Below are 15769 nucleotides of genomic sequence, written 5' to 3' on the forward strand. Positions count from 1 at the left end.
TCTCTAACATGTCTACCAGTATGTTTTAAACTTTCTTGATTTATGATTTATGTTGTTGTTTTTCTGTTAAACTCTGAAATGCCAGCCAGGTGTTAGTGGTGCTCATCTTTAATCCCAGCACTTAGGAAGCAGAGGCAGGCATATCTTGTGAGTTTGAGGCCAGCCTGATCTACAAAGCTAGTTCAGAACAGCTAGGGTTTTTGCAAAGAAACACTGTCTCAAAAACCAAAACAAAACAAAACAAACAAAGAAAAAAGAAAGAAAGAAAGATAGATAGATAGAAAAAGAAAGATATTTAAAACTTCATGAAATGGCTTCCATATCCACATTGGAATATGGAATTTGGTGTAACCGAAATCTGCATTACTGGGCTACAGTCAGTCAAAATGGCTATAGAATAAACTATCTCTTATTCCCTTTCAGATGAGATCTGTCATTTCTTTATGTAAACAGAAATTACCTGAAAACTTCCCCCACCACTAGCTAGCTTTCATAGTGGAGCAGAACCATCAGTGGTGTTACCCAGAGGTGGGCCTTTATTGTTACAATACTAACACGTCTGAAGGTAATCAAGGCAATTCCTGATTGTAGTGGAGGTCTGCTCCACTGAAGGGAAATCACTGTTAGTAATAGAAACCTGGTCAAAATCCTGTATCTCAGTTGCCTTCTAAATGTTTGTGGTTATGCCCGTCAATTAGTGCTGTTCTCACCCGTGGCCAGAGACGCTTCCTTCTAGTCAAAAGCCGTTACATAAAGACTCATAACTGGAAAAAACACTGATAATGAGTGGTTGTTGAGTACTCAATAATAAATGGGACATAGATCGCCAACCCAGAGGTGGGAACAGAAAAGAAGTAGGGGTAGAAAGAATGTAAAAGCCAGAATTGTGAGGAGGTCTAATTCACTATGAATGTAACATGTATAGAACTCATTATTCTCATGATTGTCAGATGGTTCTCCCTGCTGTATGTAGTTTGTTTTATACATGTGTAATAAAATAAAAGTATTTTTTAAAAAAAGAATTCACTGCAGCTATGTTTACCTGCACAAGACCTACACAAGATCAAGCCAACATCATATGTCAACATTCCAGTAGGCAGCGCCATTTGGATTCACTGAGTTGCAGAAAGAGGGATGGGGTGAAGGTTAGAACAGCACATGCCGAGAGTCTGCAGGATTTAAATCAGGGATAGATATTACCAAGATATATTACACATGTGTATGAAATGGTCAAAAAGTAAATAGAAAGACTTTTTAGAAAGCTATAATGAACTAAAATTAAAACTATCATGCTTTTCAATATTCTCTGTGCCAATGCTTAAACTTACAAAAAAGAAAAATTAATGAAGGCAGCAATGAAAACATAAGCCAAACTAAGCCAACAAATAAATAAGGACCTCCCCTTTATGCTTTTATGTCTCCAGTATGTGTCCAGTATTGTTACTGCGAGAAAACCCTAAATGGCCCTTGCGTAAACTGTCAGAAAGTAGAGCCCTTAAAATTTAAGGTCTGACAGTTAAAGCACAACTGAAATGATGATAGAATGTACTCTTTAGAGAAAATAATAATAGTTATCAACTAATCACTCACATACAAATTATAAGACAACTGGATATGCCCAAAATATGCCCAGACTTCTGTGCATAGGCATCTACTTATTAATACTGCTGAATCATGTGGGTTCTTATTCCTTATCAGTGTAAAAAAGCACTCACTCACCAAACCAACTGGAAAGAGGAAATAATTTAGTTGGCTCACACTTCCATATCACACAGTCCATTAGCAGGGAAAAGCAAGACAGAAAAGCAAGGTAGAAACCTGAAGCAGGAGTGTTCCTTATTGGCTTGCTCCAAATTCACCTTCAGCTAACTTTCTTATACAACTCAGAAACACCTACTTTGGGATGAAACTTCCCAAAGTAAACTGGGCCTCCATCAATTAGCATTTTTTAAAAATGTCGAAGATGCTCATAAGCCTATGTGATAGAGGCAATTCCTTAACTTAGGTTCCCTTTTCTCAGATCTCTTTAGTGTCGTTGACAAAAACTAACCAGTATGTTGTCTACTAATCTGAGGCTAATAAAATATATCCAAAGGATAAGACACCAGTGATTTATTTCAAGAACAGTCTCATAGCATACATTATACGCAGGGACCACAGCTTCTAAATTTCTAAGCATCAACCAAATGTGCAATGAAGAAAAGAGTGTGCCTACTATTGAGGAGCTATTATACAAAGCACAAAGCAGTCTCCTTATTGTAGGTTCTCTCCTTTTACTCTCACAAATTTTAATCTGTGCTCCAGGCAGTAACTAGATGTCTCTCCTCAAAAGCAGTGTCATGAACTCAACGCTCAGTTATAAAATTACTCAAATGTTAAGCAGCATGTAAATTGCTTATGTCATTCTAAGGTCATCTCTAGCAACTATAAATGATAGAAAAAATTAGCAAAAGTAGTTAAGAATGATGCCATCAGATTCTTCTCAGTGCCTTTACTTTCTCAAAAACTGATCACATAATATGCCGTGGCTTTGAGAGCATGCTAAAATACTGGCAGTAATTTATTCCTAAAAGTTCTGCTGTGAATTTTGAAAAGCAAAGTAAGTTTCTTTCTCCCTAGATCTGAAAAAAAAAAGAGAGAGAGAGAGAATAAAGAGGAAGAGGGGAAGGGAGATGAATGTAGAGGCATGGGAGTGTCTGTTTCCTTTGAGGGCACAGTACCACATTTCTAATCTCTAGTACAGCATCCTCTCATAGGTTTATGGAGAGCTGCCTGTGCTCCTGCCTAGACAACGCGCTGCCTGAGTGCGCAGTCCGACGGGATTGTTTGACTTACCAAATTTAAATCTCTGAAAAGTTGACCAACCTCCAGGGGCTTGAAAACATCATTTCCAGGAGAGGTAGGCTTTGTAGGAAGCCAATCAGAAATTGGCAGGAAGCTTCTTTATACTCTCCTGCCATGAGTTTCTCTGTCTATTTCAAAGGTGTTGCTTTCAGAATGAAATCAACTGAGAACAGATCCCAGGCGTTGACAGCCAGCTGGTTGTATCTGTTTCCACCAACTGCAGAACTTCCACTGTGGCTAGTGGCACAGGATGAAATTAATGCAAACTTCTTTCCCAGTGTCCTTAGCACCAACAGCAAAGAAATCTTAAAACTAACATTTTCATGAGTACCTACAATAACATGAAGTCAAAAGATGACAAAAGGCATGAGATTTGTCTAGTTTTGCCATGACCCATAGAAATAAATACCATACCAAACATACTTAAAGCACACATAGAAATTTAAGATCCCCTGAAGGGTAGATTTTTCTGTTAATCTTATAACTACCCATCTGTAAACCTACAATGAGTTTGTTAATTAGTTTTGCCTTGATAGAAAAACATCTGTCTAAGCTGAATATATAGTTTGGCAGGTTTATATGTGTTCACTTCATTACATTTTAATGTATTTTTCTCTATTTTCTCTTTTATATAAGCGATACAGTAGCTATTGTATTCTGTACTCAGAACTTCAAAGGAAAAAAAATCATCAAAAATATTTAGGTGATGGATTGGGTTCTCTGACATCCAGCATTGTGTGAACTTGAATGATCTTGCCTGAAATCATGGTTTGCAAAGCATTTTAAAATATGAAGACCCTATCACCCTGTGGCCCAAATATTCTCTTGCTATTAGGGAAAATGAGAAGCTAATGCTGGTAACATTTGTCATGGTTTTAATGAGAACTAGAGAGAAAGGTGTGATGGGAAAACAAGGATGTATTAAAATCCCCAAGAGCCTTTAGAGGGACAGAAGAATAAAAAATGAGACCAGAGTATAGAAAAAACAGACCTGGAAAGTAATGGATATTAAATGATACTTTCAATTTTTTTCTTTGCAAATATACATTTGAAATCCTGTCCAAAATTTATAGCATAATTCTTGACTTCAAAACTATTTGAGTTTTCTTTTTCCCTAATTATAAAACTAATAATTTATCAGGGGTAAAAAAAATGGAATACTATTTATAAAATAATCATCACCCATTTTTCCAATCATCAGAGATAACCTCCGTGAATATTGTTTTGTGTTCATCCCAGATATAGATTAATATTCATGCTTCATAAAACTGAAAACAACCTAAATATAATCTTTATGTCCTAGCTGTATTTTACTTTTTCCAATGCTATTAAAATCTCTTTTATCATTTATATTTATATTATGTTATATTTATTATAAATGTGTTAATGTGTAGTCAAGTTTGAAGAATATTGCATAGATTCATATCCATGGATTTATGATTATTTTTTTAAATCCCACTGATAACTCAGTGACTAAAATCTGGAAGCATCGCACATGACATTCAGTAATTGAAAGAATAAGCTCCAGGACGTTCAAACACTGTAATACTCTGAAGTAATGAATGGAATGAGGTACCAAGTCCACTGCAAAGACACAGAGAAACCTTTAATTCATAATGCATATTAATAAGGACATGGAGGAAAGATTATGAACTAGTTTCTAACTAAGTTTAGAAATGACTGAAATAAATAAGACTAACAGCAAAAGGATGCACATGAACATGGAAATACTTGTTTCCATGGGAGTATGCATGAACAATTCTGAAACCAGTATACACACACACACACACACACACACACACACACACACACACACACACCTCACCACCACCACCACACTGGACTTGAAGTGCTAAGTAATTCAAAGGGCTAAGTAAAAGACCAGGTTTCTCACCACTGGAAAGTGAAGTGGTTGAAAATCTAAGGGAAGAGACTAAACGGCCAAAGAGATCCTGCTTTAGAATTGGAGACAATGGAATTAACTCATGTTTAGCTTAATATAGATACATGCATTTACATAGAGATGTAGTGCTAGTGTGATTGTATAGGAGTTAGTATATGCACATTTCTGTCTTTACTCTGTCACCTGAAAAACCTACAAGCCATGACTCTCCAGAGCAATAACCATACCTACCATCCAAATATTTATTTCTAACACAGTAAAAGGAATAAGGGCTCCTTGGGGAAATAGTTGATTCCAGGAGTGAGGTAGGAAGTATAAAAGCACAACAGCAGAGATCGAGGATGGTGGCGCGGATCCCACACTGCATCTGATTAGCAGGACAACCAGGAATGCACAGTGAACCTAAATACCAAAGTGAGATCTACAAAACTCCAGTGCTGCTGATTCCCAGGTGAGAGGGATCCACATTGTGCGCAGCAGCTAACTCACAGAAAAATCCCGGGGGACAGTCCACATTAGCCGCCATCTTGAGAAGGACTGGGACAGCTCTCACAACCTGTCTACTGCTTGCTGGACATGGGACGGGGAGCGGACAGGCGGAGCAGAGTCCCTGCACTGGACACAATCCACGTTAGCTGCCTCCCAAGAAAGATTGTGGGAGCACCCAAGCACCTTTGGACTAGGAACTCTCTCAGGCCCCTATCTGCTTGCCAACCTAGCCCAGGTGGGTCACAGAGCAGATTAGCACAGCACAGCCATCTCAAGAGAGCCTGTGGAGCATCCAAGCATTGGAGTTCTGCTTTCTCACAGCCGCCCCTGCCTCGGCTGCTTACAAGCCAGGCCCATCTAAAACACTGAGTACAGAGGCAGAGCTAAATCTAGGCGCCGGCCACAGTCCACATTAGCTGCCATCCTTTGAGCAACTTCGGGCCTAGGTCTATCTCTGCCCACCTACCTGAAGCATATTGCTCTGACACAGCTAAGACACAAAGCAAACATGCTGAGAAGAGACCTGCTTGGGCCACAGTCTGCATTAGCGGCTATCCTTCTACCGGCTGCTGGCTATGATCTTATCCTGCCAACCTGCAGCTTATTGGCCTGATCCATCTACGTCACAGAACAGAGACCTGTGCAGGCCGTACCCCACATTAGCTAATGTTCCCTGAACAGCTTTGAGCTCTAATCTCTGTCCCACAGCCAGCTGCTTTCCGAACACACCAGCAGCTTTGGGCTCTGGTCCCCTTCAGCCACCCAGCTGCTTACCAGCCTGGCCCATCTGGGATACAATGCAGACAGACAGAGTTGAGTCTGGCACAAGTCAAGACTCATATTTCCTGCCATCTCAAAAAGGTCTGTGGGGCACCTGAGCAGATTCTATCTTGAATCTCTCTCAGGCACCCAGCTGCTTACTGGCCTAGGCCATCTGGAACACAGAGCAGATTGGCAGAGCCCTGCCATCGCAAAAAGGACTGTAGAGCACCTGAGCAACTTTAGGCTTGGAAATCTATCAGCCCACTCCTCTTCTGTCTGACCCAACTGGGATACAGTCAGGGAACCCCACTGAGCTGAGCTGGGTGCAGGCTCTAACACCCACTGCCCAACATTCTGAGGAGGCCTCTGGGGAGCCCTAGCAAACAAACATTTGCTTGGAGCTCTCTTTGTTTGCTCCCAAACCTGCCTGGCCAATGTGGGACACGGGCAATGACCTCATTTGGAGGAACTCCTAGGCCTGCTAACATCAGAAACAACCAGAGGACAGTACAAGAAGACTAGCAACAAAGCTTGGAGCCATATATCAACACAGGAAACCAGTGACCCTAACACAGCAAGCCCTGGAGATAGGAACACCCACAAAGTACAAGGAGAAGACTTTAAATCTGAGGTGATGAAAATGATAGAAGCCTTGAAAGAGGAAAATAAATCACTCAAAGAAACACAGGAAAACACATTCAAAGAGATTAAGGAATTGAACAAATCCTATAAAGAATTACAGGAAAAGACACCCAAAGAGATGAAGGAATTGAATAAATCCTTTAAAGAATTACAGGAAAATCCAATCAAGTGGGATAAAGCAATTAATAAGACTATTCAAGACCTAAAGAAGGAATTGGAAGCAACAAAGAAAACACAAGCTTATCCAATCCTAGAGTTGGGAAACATAGGGAAGAGAACAGGAATGATGAACTCAGGCAACACCAACCAAATACAAGAGATGGAAGATGTGGATCTAGACCCTCTACTCAGATGTAGTAGCGCAGTCTCCTTGTGGATCCCAAAATGTAGAGAGTAGGGACAATTTCGGACATTGGCTCTAGCCACTGAACTTTGATCACTTCCCCCCTGTAGGGCGGCCCTGCCAGGCTACAGAGGAAGAGGTTACAGGTAGTTCAGATAAGACCTGATAGGCTGAGGTCAGATGTTGGGGGGGAGGGCTCCCCGTTCTGAGGACTATGGGAGGGAGGGAGAGCAGATGAAGGAGGGAGGGGAAATGAAGAATGGATGAGGGAGGGAGATGGAATCGGGATGTGAATAATTTAAACTGTAGAACAAACAGGTAACTTATATTGCTCTTCGCACTATGTGGTAATAGCTCTGAGACTGGCTGAGGCATTAATGTCTAGGCATAGACAATGCTTGTTGTTGGCTCCAGAGCCCCTATGAATTATTATTAGATGCCAGTCTTCATATGGTACAAATGAAGATTTACAGTTGTCTTTTTTTTTTCTGCTCATACAAAGAGCAGAAAACCAGCCTTAATTGTTCTGTGCATCATGCACAGCTTACACATTTATGATTTTAGGGCTGTATAATGCTTGTGAGAAATCATATGTTTTCAGAACAAAAGAATAGGACACTGACACTGGATCAGACCTGACAGGATTCATTCCTCTCAGCATGCTGGACACTGACATCCTGCATCCTTAATGTTGCAGGACCAAATTCTTCAGTTGCTGTTCCTCACCAGAACAAGACAGCTCCCAAGACACCTTCGAAGAAAGCTTCCAATCCCAATTGGATCAGCATTTCAGACTGTCCCACACAGGACACCAGGACACTAATTCAGCCTGAATTTCTCAACATTTAGAAACTGGACCACAAATGCTATTCCTAGCTTATTTAACCATTTCTCCAACTTATTTGGGCTCCTACAAAGGTATTATTCATCCCAAATTATTCAGTAGAAATCTTAAGAGAACTACACCCCAGGTAGATTTTTAGTTGCTTTCTTGGGCTATAGAGAGTTATTTTCAATGAACGTTGGTTATAAGTTATTGTTGGTCTTATTTAGAGAGAAAACAAGGTTGGACTCGGGGATGTCTCTCTTTTCCTTTATCTCCCATTCTTAGGTTTGGAGATAGAGGTTGAAAAAAAAGAAAGGGGAATTTAGAAATATATAAGGAAAATAGAACAAAAAGTAGATTAGTGAATCTACTCTTCAGCTTAATGTCTCAATTGTCACTCATGAGGCTATTTTTATTCACTGGTATAGAATTTTGGACATAGATGCAAATAAGTTTAATTTTAAATACAGTGGTATAGAATTCAAATTTAAGATTATTCTTCATATAATATATATATATATATTTCTACTCTAATATGAGGTATTGTACCCATACAACTCAATTATAATACAATGTTTACTTCCAATACTTTGAAAGTGCTACTGAAGGCTGTTTAGGATAAATAAGTTATACAAGTTAATTGTTAGTTGATCAAATCATGGTCATATCAATTACTAGTTTATTTTTTAATCACAAGAATATTCATCTTAGGTGCAACAGATAGATATGATTCTATAGAAAAGGTAAAATAGTTACACAAGGTCTTTAAAAACCTCAGAGACTTACAGAATATGGCATTTAAATGTTTTTTATTATTTTAAAGGTTCATTGACAATGAGACAGGTTAATTCCTGGCAACACCCAGCCTACCTCAAAGAGGATGATAAGTATCAAAGAGCCTCCTTATGGAGATGGCTTCAAATGTGGCAAACAAGCCACTGGAGAAAGTGTCTTTGTTTCTACCACAGACAGAATTCTGCCTAAAAAAGGGCAAACTTTGATGTAGGCAGAGTTGATGGCCAAATTCTGCCAACACTGGTTCAGCAAGGGGAATGATGAATGATTTAATCCTTTTTTAATTATTATAAAGGTTAAGTTTTTGATAAAAAAAAAAAGGTGATCTGGAGGTAAGATAAGAGTAAAGAAACTTGACAAACATTATCTCACCCTTGAGGTCTAGCTTAGCACCAATATGACAGACAGAAAGACAGACAGACATCATCTTGATATGTGCAGCCTTGATACACTGTACTGAGCACAGAACTTTACCTCTGTGATTTTCCTTCTCCAGAGCATTCTAGGAAACATGTGAGCAGAGTGCTTCAAAACTGTCAAGGCCAACAAAATCAAGGTACTGTGTGAAACTTACAGTACCGACAAGCCTAAAAACATGGCAACTAAATATGATACTCTGGGTGGGATCTTAGACAATAAAAGACTACTAAATAAAAACTATGGAAATCTGAATAAACACTGCACGTTACTTAATGTACTAATCAGTACTGCTTTTTTACTTTGTGGTAATATAGGACAATGATATAAAATGTTCATAATAAAGGAAAATAAATGTGTTCTATATGAAATCTTTTGTCTTATCATTATGAGTTTAAAACTTCTCCAAATGAAAAGTTATCTAAAATTTCTCTAAGTAAAAACTTAACGTTAAAACCATTAGAAAACAAAGAAACATTTTGGTCTGGAACTATTGTCTGTATTTCTGATTATTACATCGATATTTTAGGCCCGTGTTTCTCAGTTGTTTGCCATTGAGTCTGTATTCGTTTATCAATGATGATCCCTTGGCAATATCCCTAAAGTGGCTTGGACCTCTACTCTTCCTCACAGAAGCCAACAAGACAGCAAACATGATTTTAATCAATCCGCATTTAAAATAAATAAGATACATAGAGGATAGGCATGATGCTACATGAATCACAGAGCCTACACCACACCTTGACTGTGGAGTTTTTTTGGCCCAGTGATGTAGAGTTGAACCCAGAATCTTGTGCCCACTAGTCAAACACTCAATCACTGAGCCACACACGCAGCCTGATTGTGGACTTCTGTCTGGTTACTTAACTACTCTGCCTGTCAGTCTTTCTAAACCGTACAACAACAGTGATCAGAGAGCACTGCCATTGAGTTCAGAGGAAAAGCAAATGAAGTCATGCACACAAATCAGCTAGTACAGCAAGTACTTGTGACAGCTAGGACTATTGAGTTTAACTGTTCACTCATTTATTCAATAACTACGTGTCTGAGCTTTATGAACAGGTCTAAGATAACAGGAAACAATACACCCCCACAACTTTAAGGAGCATATAGTTTTATAGCAATGTCAGAGGTATGGACAAGAAATTACAATACTACCAGAAGTGTGTGAAAGCTGGGCAGTGGTGGCTCAAGCCTTTAATCCTAGCACTCGGGAGGCAGAGGCAGGCGGATCGCTGTGAGTTCGAAGCCAGCCTGGTCTACAAAGTGAGTCCAGGACAGCCAAGGCTACACAGAGAAACCCTGTCTCAAAAAAACAAAGGGGAAAGAAAAAAAAAAAAAAAAAAGAAGTGTGTGAAGAAGTGAGGAACAAGCAGAAATGGAAGCACAAACACCTAATCAGAAATAAAGTCCTAGGGGAAGGGGACTGGCTGAGTCAGACCTGATGGATTTTCAAAAGCAATTGACAAGCATTTGCCAACACAAACCTGCTTTAGCCAATCAAATTGTGAAGGATGAATAGAAGTAGACAGAAGGCATGGTGAACTTCAGACTCTGAGCGGCGTTGGGCACAGCTAGAATATGAAGTGTTTGTGAGGCTAGAAGAAAGTAGGGCCCAAACTCTTTATAAGCCAAAGTAAAATATTTAGGACTAATCTTAGGGCACTGGGAAAGCACTGATGCGTGTGGAATGGAAGATAGAGCACAGCTTGTAGGTTAGAGAAAGTTCATCTGGGAGGGCAGGGTAAAATTGCAAATACAAGCACTTACCTTTTTATTTGACATACTGATGACTTGGATTTGACCGTTGTCTCTTCTCCACAGGATGATATAATGGAAGTGTCATTATGAGCTGACATTTGAAAATGTTTGTACTTTTCCTTTGTATTTTTTTTTATTTCCCAGATTTTACTATTATCGTTGTTTCTTTCTCACAAAGTGTCACAAAACAGTAGATTGAGATTTAGCACTTTTGACAGGCTTAGTACATTTCTAACTGCTCCCAGAAAGTTCACTTCCTCTCAACCCTAGAGTGATGAAGGGAGCAAGACCTGAGACCATGAAATAAATGAAGATGCTGTTGAAAGCAAGGTGAGAAATAATAGTGTCCAAACGTGGGTGGGGTGGGCGGAATGGTTGTGTGGTGTGAATGGCTTTGAAAGAAGTTCATAATGATGGTCAAACGAATGAAAAAGAGTGAGTTACAAGCGGGGGAAAACGTTTAAAAGATGCGCAGATAGCAGACTAATCTGGATGGAGTCTTTAATCTAGGTTTGTTCACAGACGCAATCTGAGAAGGCAGAGGATTAACACCATAGAGATTAGTCTTCCGTCTCATATTTAGCCAGTAGATTACATACAAGGGGGGAAAGCAATAAAGCCAGTCGTTCCGAAGTTTAGTTTTCTCTCCCTGGTCAGACAATTGGTCTTGTCTCTGTAATATATGACATTTGGGTCATTCCCTTTATTTCATCCTTTCTGTAGGAAGGTAAGAATTCACAAACACCAGGGCTACTAAAGTCTCCGTTCCTGCCAATCTAATCATTTGGATGACATCAACACTGCAGACTAATTCAACACAAGTCATTAGCAAGGTGCTCACACATATTCTCTCCTGCGGCGCCCCTATTATTGTGCCTCTATATCAGTTACTTAACAAAATAGGAGCCAGCAGAGAAATAGTAACACGGGTGCTGGGTTGTGTAGCCTGAGCAGGAGCTAGCAATGGAAATGGAGAGAGAAAAAGGGGTAATGTGTTGATTACTGAGTTTAAAATACCTTGGCAAATCCTCTTTTTAGGGTTGGATTTTTATTTTTAAAATTATGCATATGTGGGGAGTATGTGAGGACAGTGCTCACAGAGGCCAGAAGTATCAGATCCCTGGAGCTAAGAGCTACAAGTGGTTATGAATAGCCTGAAATGAATTCTAGGAACTTAACTTTGAGCATTAAAATGGAATTATATAGGAGTGAGGGGTCTGTTTGTATGTTTGTGTGTTTATGTGTCTGTGTCTGTGTCTGTGACTTTGTGTCTGTGTCTCTGAGTAGCTTAAGGAAACAGAAAAGAGAAACTCACTTTGGAAAATAAAAGTCAGAATGAATGAAAAGATAGAAAATGCTTCATCCAGATGATGGAGACAAAGCAGGAATATGGAGATTTCTAGAGCCAAAGAAAGCAAGCATATCTTCAAATGGGCAACAAGCACTGTCCAAGACAAACAGGGACTGAGACCCTTCTTTTTCAGTCTACCATGACAGTGAAGATCAGTGCTGTGAACCAGACTGTAGATGTCCCAGAAAACGTCAGCACCGTGCTGAAGGAGTGCAGCTAGCATGAAGGGCCCCAGAGGAACTGTGAAGGGAAAAGTCAGCGCAGAATTCGGCCTCCTTGTTGAGACAAGGGAGGGTTTCAAATTCACAAGAGTGCCGGAATGGGCTTCAGATAGCACTGTCTGTCGTAATGAGAAAAGTATGGTCAAGGGTGTTCTGCTGAGCTTCTATATGGGAGGGGCTCTGCGCAACCTCACTTTCCCATATATGTCATAATTCTTATAGGAACCAGTGATTTGTTGCATGAAAAATACATCTGAAAAGTTTGTATGGTGTTACGTATTGTCTGCCCAGCTTCTCAGGCCTAAAAATATGTTGTCTGTCTCTTCACTTGACTAAGAATTTCCTTTGTTGGATAGAAATCTTTTTAATTTCGTGCGGTCCCGTGTGCTGATCATTGCCCTTATCTTATGAAAGACAGGTGTTCTATTCAGAGGTGCTCAGCTATGGCTATATCGTGAAAGCTTTACTCTGGTTTTGTTATTCTTTTTTTTTTTTTTTAACTCTAGCATTTTCAGAGTTTCAGGTCTGTAGTTAAAGTCTCCCATTCTTTTGGAATTGATTTCTGTGCGAGGTGAAATACAAGGATCAAGTTCCATTCTTCTACAAGTGGATATCCAGTTTCCCTGCCACCACCTGTTACAGACGCTGTCTGCTTTTGTCATCGATATCAAAAATTAGGCAGCTGGGGCTACACAGATTTGTGCCTGGATCTTCTGTTCTGTTCCAATGATGTACATGAAAGAAAAATAAATTCTTGAATGAAATGACATTGAACTTACATCTAATCCAACTTCTTTGATTATGTAAGTCATAGCCATCAAAAACAAGGGTATCACTGGGGAAAAAAATGGATAGCATTTGTGTCACAGAAGAAAGGGAGAATTTGTCCGGCAGAAGAATAGGGTATAATAAGGAATTTATAAGGAATAAGATTTTATCCAGCTGTAAAGTCAAGACGATGAACGGTTTCTGAGAGACATTTGTGATATTTTAAAGATTTGGGATGATAAGAGGAAAGATAGGAAGGAAGGAGGGACGGAAGGATGGATGGATGGAAGGAAGGAGAAAGGAAGGAAGAGAAAGTTAGAGGGAAAGCAAGGAGAGAAAGAAATCAGGCTGACTAAAAAGTAACCATTGATTTTTTTTCCCCAGTATGGTTCTCTCTAGCACCCACTTATGAGCCATTTCTGTATAGTGGTTGAGGCAAAGTCACAGTGTAAAATCAGCAAAGTGAATACATAAATAACAAAGGTAAATTCTTTTCAGCCTTAGCCTATGGTTAAGTCTAGTGAGCTAAATCACAAATTTCTTTTGTAGCAAATATATGTCCTAACTCACAACTTCTAACTCCTCCACCATATTTTCTGTACAGTAGGAGGTAGGAGTGTCTGCATGCCAATGGATAGAGGATTTTACAAGTATAAAATTTCTCACATTTTAGCTTAATCAGCTTTCTCAATTTACGTTGGCTAGGATGTGAAAATATTAATCTTCTCACCACAAACACACAAAAGCCTTCTAAGGAAAACTCATCCTCATGGAGAAAAACAAGCTAGTTAAGCCCAGACATTGAGGCTTATGACATTCTACCTTGAGAAACCAGATTTTAGTATGAGTCTTATATAAGAAAATGACCATCTATTAGAATTACTCCCCAGAGTTTTGCAACAGTTTGCCATTAAAAGTGACATAAAGAACACAAAGGAACCAGCCTGAGGAGATATCTAAGTTAATCAAGTGTTTGTCACAGAAGTATAAAGAGTTGATTTCAAATTCCCAGAGCTCATACAAAAACTGAGAGTAGTGACCAGTGCCTATAATCCCAGTGCAGTCCTGGCAGTGACAGTGGGATCCCTAGGGCATGCTAACCAACCAATCCAACTGAATCAGCAACCTCCACATTCAGTGTGAGACCCTGTCTCAAAAGGATGACACAATACAATTGAGAGAGATTCCTGATGATGACCTCTGGTTTCAACATGCACTCACACTCAGTGCACTCCCACACAAGATCACATACACGTGAAAAAGGAAAGGGTAGGAACCAAGAAAGGAAGGGCTGACCTGGAATACGTACTTCAGATTAAGTATAAAACCCAAATTCTGTTCCTGGCTCACTATGAGCTGGTAGCACAAGTTTTGACAAGTGAATTAAAGGCTGTAAGCCCAGTTTCCTCCACTGTGAAATGAAAAGATTGATTCACATTCTTACCACATTTCTCTCTTAGTCTAGTTTTCTTCCTTCTGCCAATGAAAATGTTAATATTGGTTGAAAAGAAAGGCAAGCAGAGAGGTAAACATGCTCTCAGATCCATAGCAAAGTCCAACTAACTTTTTTGAACTATGTTCAAGGAATAGCAATTTCCCTACAAGAGCACAGTTCCCAGGCAACTTTATTCAGCTATAAATTTTCATGAAAATAGTTCTCTATCCAGAAGTCATTTCCTGGAAGAAAATTGGAATCAAAACAAGAAAAACAGAATAGTTTCTATTTTTATTTTTTTTTACATGTAAAGTATTCTCAAGCTTTAAAGACAACATGTTTTTATTCATTTTAATTTTGTCAAATATTACTCAATTACTTTTATAAGAAACATAAAATTGAATGGGACACAATTTCATGTCTTCAAAGATCCAATTATATAGAAGAAACAGAGGTATATAATTCATAGGGAAAGTAAAATAAAGTAAATGTCCATGCAAAGAGAGTTATTGCCTATGACTTGGTTCTTCTGATGAAAGAGGCAACATCCTTTCCTTGGTCCTAAAAAAAATAGTTCATTTTCTTTCAGAAAATAGAATGTGGAGATAACTTCTTATTGGTGGGACAATTGTAATTTTAGAGGAGACATGGAAGCACAGAGAATTAACAAGGATGTGTTATAAACATGCATATGTTTGCATATATACACACATATATATGAAGACTATAATTTTAGATGTTTTTAAATAAACGTTTATTTTAAGCCTAATTAAATGTGTCTTTGTGTTTATTAAATTAATAACAAAAATACAGGTCACAGTATCCTCTTTTTGATGACTCTGAGAACAAATTAGTGTTCAAACATAGCAGAAAAGACAGGTATATTTTTTTTTAACAAATGCCAACTATCATAATATTATATAAAACTGAAGTTGCTCAATAAGCCATATTTCCTTTAGGGATTACATACAAAGAGGAGTCCCTTCATAATCATAGCACCTCAGACCAAATGTAAGTTCTCAATGGCATGAAAATGCTTTCTGTAATAAGATAAAAATAAATTAACAGGAATTTGTAGAATACTTTTAGAATTTTTAAAGGAATGTCAAATACATACTGTTAAAAGTATATAACCATTATTCTCATTATTTTAATATATGAAAGGGCCAAGCTCAGAATAATTAAAGCATTTGCCTGAGGTCCCTCAACTAG

This window comes from Acomys minous, assembly GCF_964271855.1.
Source record: "Acomys minous genome assembly, chromosome: 8".
Taxonomy (NCBI): Eukaryota; Metazoa; Chordata; class Mammalia; order Rodentia; family Muridae; genus Acomys; species Acomys minous.